This window comes from Microtus ochrogaster, chromosome 2 (genome assembly GCF_000317375.1).
Source record: "Microtus ochrogaster isolate Prairie Vole_2 chromosome 2, MicOch1.0, whole genome shotgun sequence".
Classification (NCBI taxonomy): Eukaryota; Metazoa; Chordata; class Mammalia; order Rodentia; family Cricetidae; genus Microtus; species Microtus ochrogaster.
The window spans coordinates 96,311,175-96,316,862 of NC_022010.1; positions in this window are offsets into that span (position 1 = coordinate 96,311,175).

Consider the following 5,688-nt stretch of genomic DNA (forward strand, 5'->3'; position numbering starts at 1 on the left):
CCACCAGCTGCCAGAGGTCCTGTGTGGTGTCCAAGCCCTGCCAGACAGCCTGCTACTACCCGAGGAGCTCCACACCTTGCAGTCCTTGCCAGGGATATGCTGGGTCTCTGAGCTTTGGATCCAGCAGCTGCCGTTCCCTGGGCTTTGGTTCTAGAAGCTGCTACTCAGGGGGCTGTGGATCCAGTTGCTTCAGATCTCTGAATTGTGGAGTCTCTGGATTCCCTTCCTTGAGTTTTGGATCTAGATATTGCTATCCACGGTACTCTGCTCCTCTTTCCTGGCAACCTTGTTACAGACAAATCTATGGATCAGGCCTCTATGGAATCAGCTGCTAAGTCTTTGTTTTCCTATGTCAAATCTATGCTCTAAAGCTCTTGCTTCCCTACCTAACTCCTTCTGATACCATATCATCCTTCCTTTAACAGCTTCCTCTCTGAACTTCAGCAGATTATGACATCAGTGGGTCACCCAAAATTATGCTCTACTCTCTGTACTGATGATGTATTCAGATGCTGTTTGCTTTTTCTCTACGACCGTTTGAAAAGTGAAAATTTCATGTAATAAAGTTGTGCAATCTGATATCTTCATGCATTGTTCACATATTGTTTCTTCACTCTGTTTCTGCACTTGTGGTTTGGAAGACTTAAGATCAATAGGATCGTCCAGCTGAATTTGGGGTATACAATCTGGCATTAGTTTGCTTTTCTTCATTTGGACGTTGTCAATTCTAGGAAGATCATTATTCATGTCCAAACAATAGTTTGAATTGCCTGAGATTAAAGTATATGAATTTCTGTTGAGCTAAGAAAACAAAACAGATCTAGAAATGCCAACACCAAGAAAACAATATTACATAATTTACAAGCTGAATTCTTAATATAAGAAAAAATATCAATTCTAGTTTTTGAATGTAGATTTTCAGTCAGGAGAAAGTAACTTTTAAAAATTCTCAGGACTGATAGAGATTTACATATTGGTGTACATGCTAATCTTCCTGCCTCATGTGATTGCCTAAGGACCCCTGCACCTCATCCAAACACATAAGGACAAGCCTCCTACCCCCTCCCAGGCTCAACTCCAATCAACTGAAGGGAAGGGCAACACTTCTATGAAGAGATTTAATTTACTAGGCTTTCTCTGTGTCTCAAAGAGAGTTGGATTCAGTTAACATGACATAGTATCTTAAAGAAAATTTAAAATTACATGTGTTACGGGCATTCAAAGCGGAAAAAGAGGAAAAAATCACTCAAAATATGCATCTTAATGAACTACTGGAATGCGGCACTCTAGAAACATCTTGTCCACTTGCAAAGAGTCTACTACTGTGCCTGAGACAGTAAAGGACATTTCCCTTATCTTCTTTTCTTTATTGGTTGATATTTATAATTTCCTGGATATTCACAACTGTTAAAGGGAGAAATGACAGCAGATCCTCCTTGTAAAAATTAAGATAAGGTGATATGTACTCAAAGATATACAGAGTATATATCCATAATAAATGCTAATCAAAACAAATATGGCCAATGAGATAGGCGTGATACAGTAAATCATGCCATGTGAAATAATTTCCAGTAAAGCTAATGAGATAGGTGTGATACAGTAAATCATTCCATGTGAAGGGATTTTTTGTAATCGCTGAAGTCTCAGAGACTTTTGGCATTAGGGGTTTCATATGTAGCATGCTCTAAGAGATGATCAGCCACAGGCCATGGTATACAGTGTTATGTAGGAGTTACACAGCCTCTATAAAATAGACTAAAAATTCAGTGATGAAATAGTGTGCAGTAAAGTCAATGATTCAGTAACTAGGGAAAACTTTGATTGCCAACATTATTTGGAACATACACACACGTGTTGTATTACAATTCTATTTTCCATTTTGCTAGAATGTTGCAACTTGGCTGGAAATAGCACTACCATCTAGTATGTCTGTCATGATTGTAAATAAATCCCATCATAAGATTCCTACTTTATTTTCCATGACATCATCAGTACGTGTGGCTATTATCATCACTGTAATAACAGTAGTAAAATTTTGGAGAGTTTTATGAGGGTTCCTAAGATTGAATTGTGAAACCAAATTGCTAGAATTAAATAATGTATTTTAAATGCTTGGCAAGCCTGAAGTGAAACTGACTGTATTTTATCCTCAGTGATATTTTTCTTTTGCTAGTGACATAGGAACATATACTTGGTGAGTTTTACTTATGTAGTGTTTTTTGTCTTGACTTACTTCTATAAATACGTAAATAAAAGATATTTTGTTGACGTGAGTGAAAATGATGGAAACATATTAAATGTGTATCAAAGTGGTATGTCAACAACTCTTTACATTTTCTAATATAGATGATCATCTTTTATAACAATTTTTCTATTTGTTTCATTGGGTTGAAGAGCCTAAATTTTCATAAAGATTTCTTATATACCTTTCATTTTGGTTAAGTGTTATGAAGTCTTATTTACTCATACCTATACCCCTCTCTATTCTTCAAGTCTGCCACCTCAATATTCGTACTTATTTTATCCATGCCAATTCAAGATGATCCCTTTCAAGTACCTTGCCTTCCATGAATTCTCTATGGTAAGTATAAAAAAGAGTATTTTCAAAGCTAGAGTTGATCAGAATGACAACATATGGGGATTATATATTTGTGTCACAGTGTTCTCACCCTTTATATGATTTGTTCCCATTTTCTTTCACTTATCCAGACTTTTTATAGTCATTCTATTTACAGCTGAGTATCATCCCATGTGTATAAGTGCAGTATTTTTCCATCATTTGATAAGCATCTGACTGATTTGAATTCCTACTAGTTGTGAATGAAACCACAAGGAATATGGATGTGCAACCATCTCTATTGTAGGCTACTGCCTCTTGAATATATAGCTCGGCTTTTGTTGTACTTATATTTTTAGTTTTTGTTGCTTTCGTAAAACCCAGGTGGCCGTATTTGTTTGTATTAAAAACTGCATCTAATATTCTTTTAATTTTTCATTGATTGTTGCCTCTTTATATGCCAGTGTCAAACTGCTTTAAATTTTATGACTTTGTGGTATAATTTGAAACTGGGTGTGTTGGCTACTTCATATGATTTTTACTGTGTTCTGTGGTCAGTATATAGGAAGTATATATTGATTTGCATGTGTTATTTTATTACTTAGTCACTTTTCTGAAAATGCCTCTCAATACTAAAGGTACTGTATATAGAATCTTTGGGTGTTTCTTAGGTGTAGAATCATATTATTTGAATATAGGAATAGATTGACTTCTTATTTGCATCCTCCTATTTATTTTTATTTTCATATAGCTCTAAGATTTTAAAAACTATTTTGAATGGGAGTAAAGGGATGGACCCCTTTCTCTTTTCTTGACTATAGTAAATGCTTTCCATCTCTCTCCATTAAATATGTTGGATATAGGCTTCTCATATGTGAAGATTTTTATATTTTGAAATATAGTCCCCCATCTTTAACTTCGTCTTTATGTTCACCATAAAGGAAAGTTTTTTTTGTGACTTTTTCTGGTTATAATGTCACTGTAACACTGGCTTCAAAAAGAAAAGGATTTTGTAACCTTCAATTTTTTTCCATTTCATAAACCATTTAAGTAATATTAGTACCATTAACACTTTTTTGATATTCTGATAAAATACTGCAATAAATCTATTTAGTCTTATGCTTTAATTGTTTGAGGAATTTTTATAATAGCCTCAATATCATTGCTGGGTACAGATCTTTTAATATCATTTATTTCTTATTGGTTTAATTTTGATATGTCATGTGTTCCTTTCAGTTCTTTATCTTCTTTTAGATTTTCCAATGCAGTGAAATAGAGCACAATGTCCTATATTTTTGTGCTCAGTATTTCTTGTTGGATCTCATTGGCATTTGTTGAAATGTCTCCCTTTCCAATTCTAATTGTATTTATTTGTGTATTCTCTATTTTTATTTTTCTTAGATTATTTAAGAGTTTGTTAATGCTGTTTATTTTAACAAATAACTAACTTAGTTTTTATTGATTTTTATGGTTGTTTTACTTTTTTCTACATGTTTTTTTCTGATTTTAATTATCTTTCAATATATTACATTTAGGTTTAAGTTTAGTTTTTTTATCGTTGTTTCTAAAGCTCTAAGGTACATTAATAAGCTAATAGTTTTAAATTGTTAAAAATTATGTTGACACATAGTAATATATAATTTTTTGTAGCGTATCCTTTATGTTCCAAGAATTGGCAAGCTGGGTTTTTCTACAATGTGATTGTAGGGATTCTTTTACATATTTATTTCTTCAGTGTCACAATTATTATATTATTATGTGTTTGCTGTACACTCTCCTTCCATTTGTTTACTTTCTAAGGTTTCTATGATTGTTTGTAACTAGATAATTTACATCATCATGATTAAGTAAAATAATTGGAAGTTTATTTGATTTCCCTGTATTTGTTGAGAAAGTGCAGGTCCTAGAAGACTCTCACATGAAGAATACATTCTTTTTAAAAGGAAGTAAAAAGTAATGTATCCTACAAAATATTCTATATGCTTAAGTTTGAGGGCAGAATCAAAAGCAACAAAATATTACCTTCTTAAACAACACAATATTACCAACTTCTTAATGAGAAAAACCTGGAAAAATTCCAGAAAAGATTCAGTGCAGTAATTTCAGCTATGTTGAAACAATGGAATAAATACATAGATATACTCCGTGAGTTAAAAAAGAAAATGTTGGAGTAGAATGAGAAATCAAATTCCAAATATGAAAGCTGAATTCAATAAAGAAATGGAATTTCTGGAGAAAATCTAGGCTGAAATGCTGTTAAAAAATCACAATATGCTACATTAAAACTTCAGTGAAAATTGTTGTTAAATAATAGAACAAGGTGAAAATATAAAGTCAGATCGGTGACAAACAGTAGGAAATAGAGCATACGGTAGACTTCAATGATAAAGTTTTTAAAGGAATATAAATGGAGCATGGAAGAGCTTTGGAACAAGACAGGAGGGGAGAACACTCAAATTATGTTCATAGAAGATGGAGACTACTAACAGAAATTCTTTTAAATCTAAATAATGAGGTACCTATACAGACAGGTACAAAAGGCCTACTGAATAGTATCACGCATGTAAGATAAGTACAGAAACACCATGAGACATAAGAAAGTCACCAAATATACAGAAGAATGAAAGTATATTACAATCTGTAAGAGATAACTGGAGGCTCATTAAAATAATGCATGATTGTTGTATAGAAAACTTTAATACTTTGAGTTCTTAGAAATCTGTAATCCAATTTATAGTTCTAAAAGAAAAGAACTTCCAGTTCATTCTCTTGCAACCAGAAAACTATCTATTAAATTGAAAGAAAAGCACAAGTCATCTACATTAGAGACCAAATAAAGTAATTTATGATCAGTAATCCTGATCTACAGGGCATGCTGTAAGAAATTTGTTGGACTGCAGAGAAGGATGAACTGAAAAGGACATAGGCTATTAATAATCAATAACAAAGTAAATTGTAAGTACAAAGAGACATCCCCTCTGAAAAACAACAAAATTATAAAAATGCAAAACTCTCAGGTATAGCTCATTGACCTCCAATTTTCAAAGAAGATGTGACGAGCAAACCAATTGACTTAAAAAACAAAATCTATCATTTCTCTGCCTCTAGTAAATACATCTTGCCATTAGCAA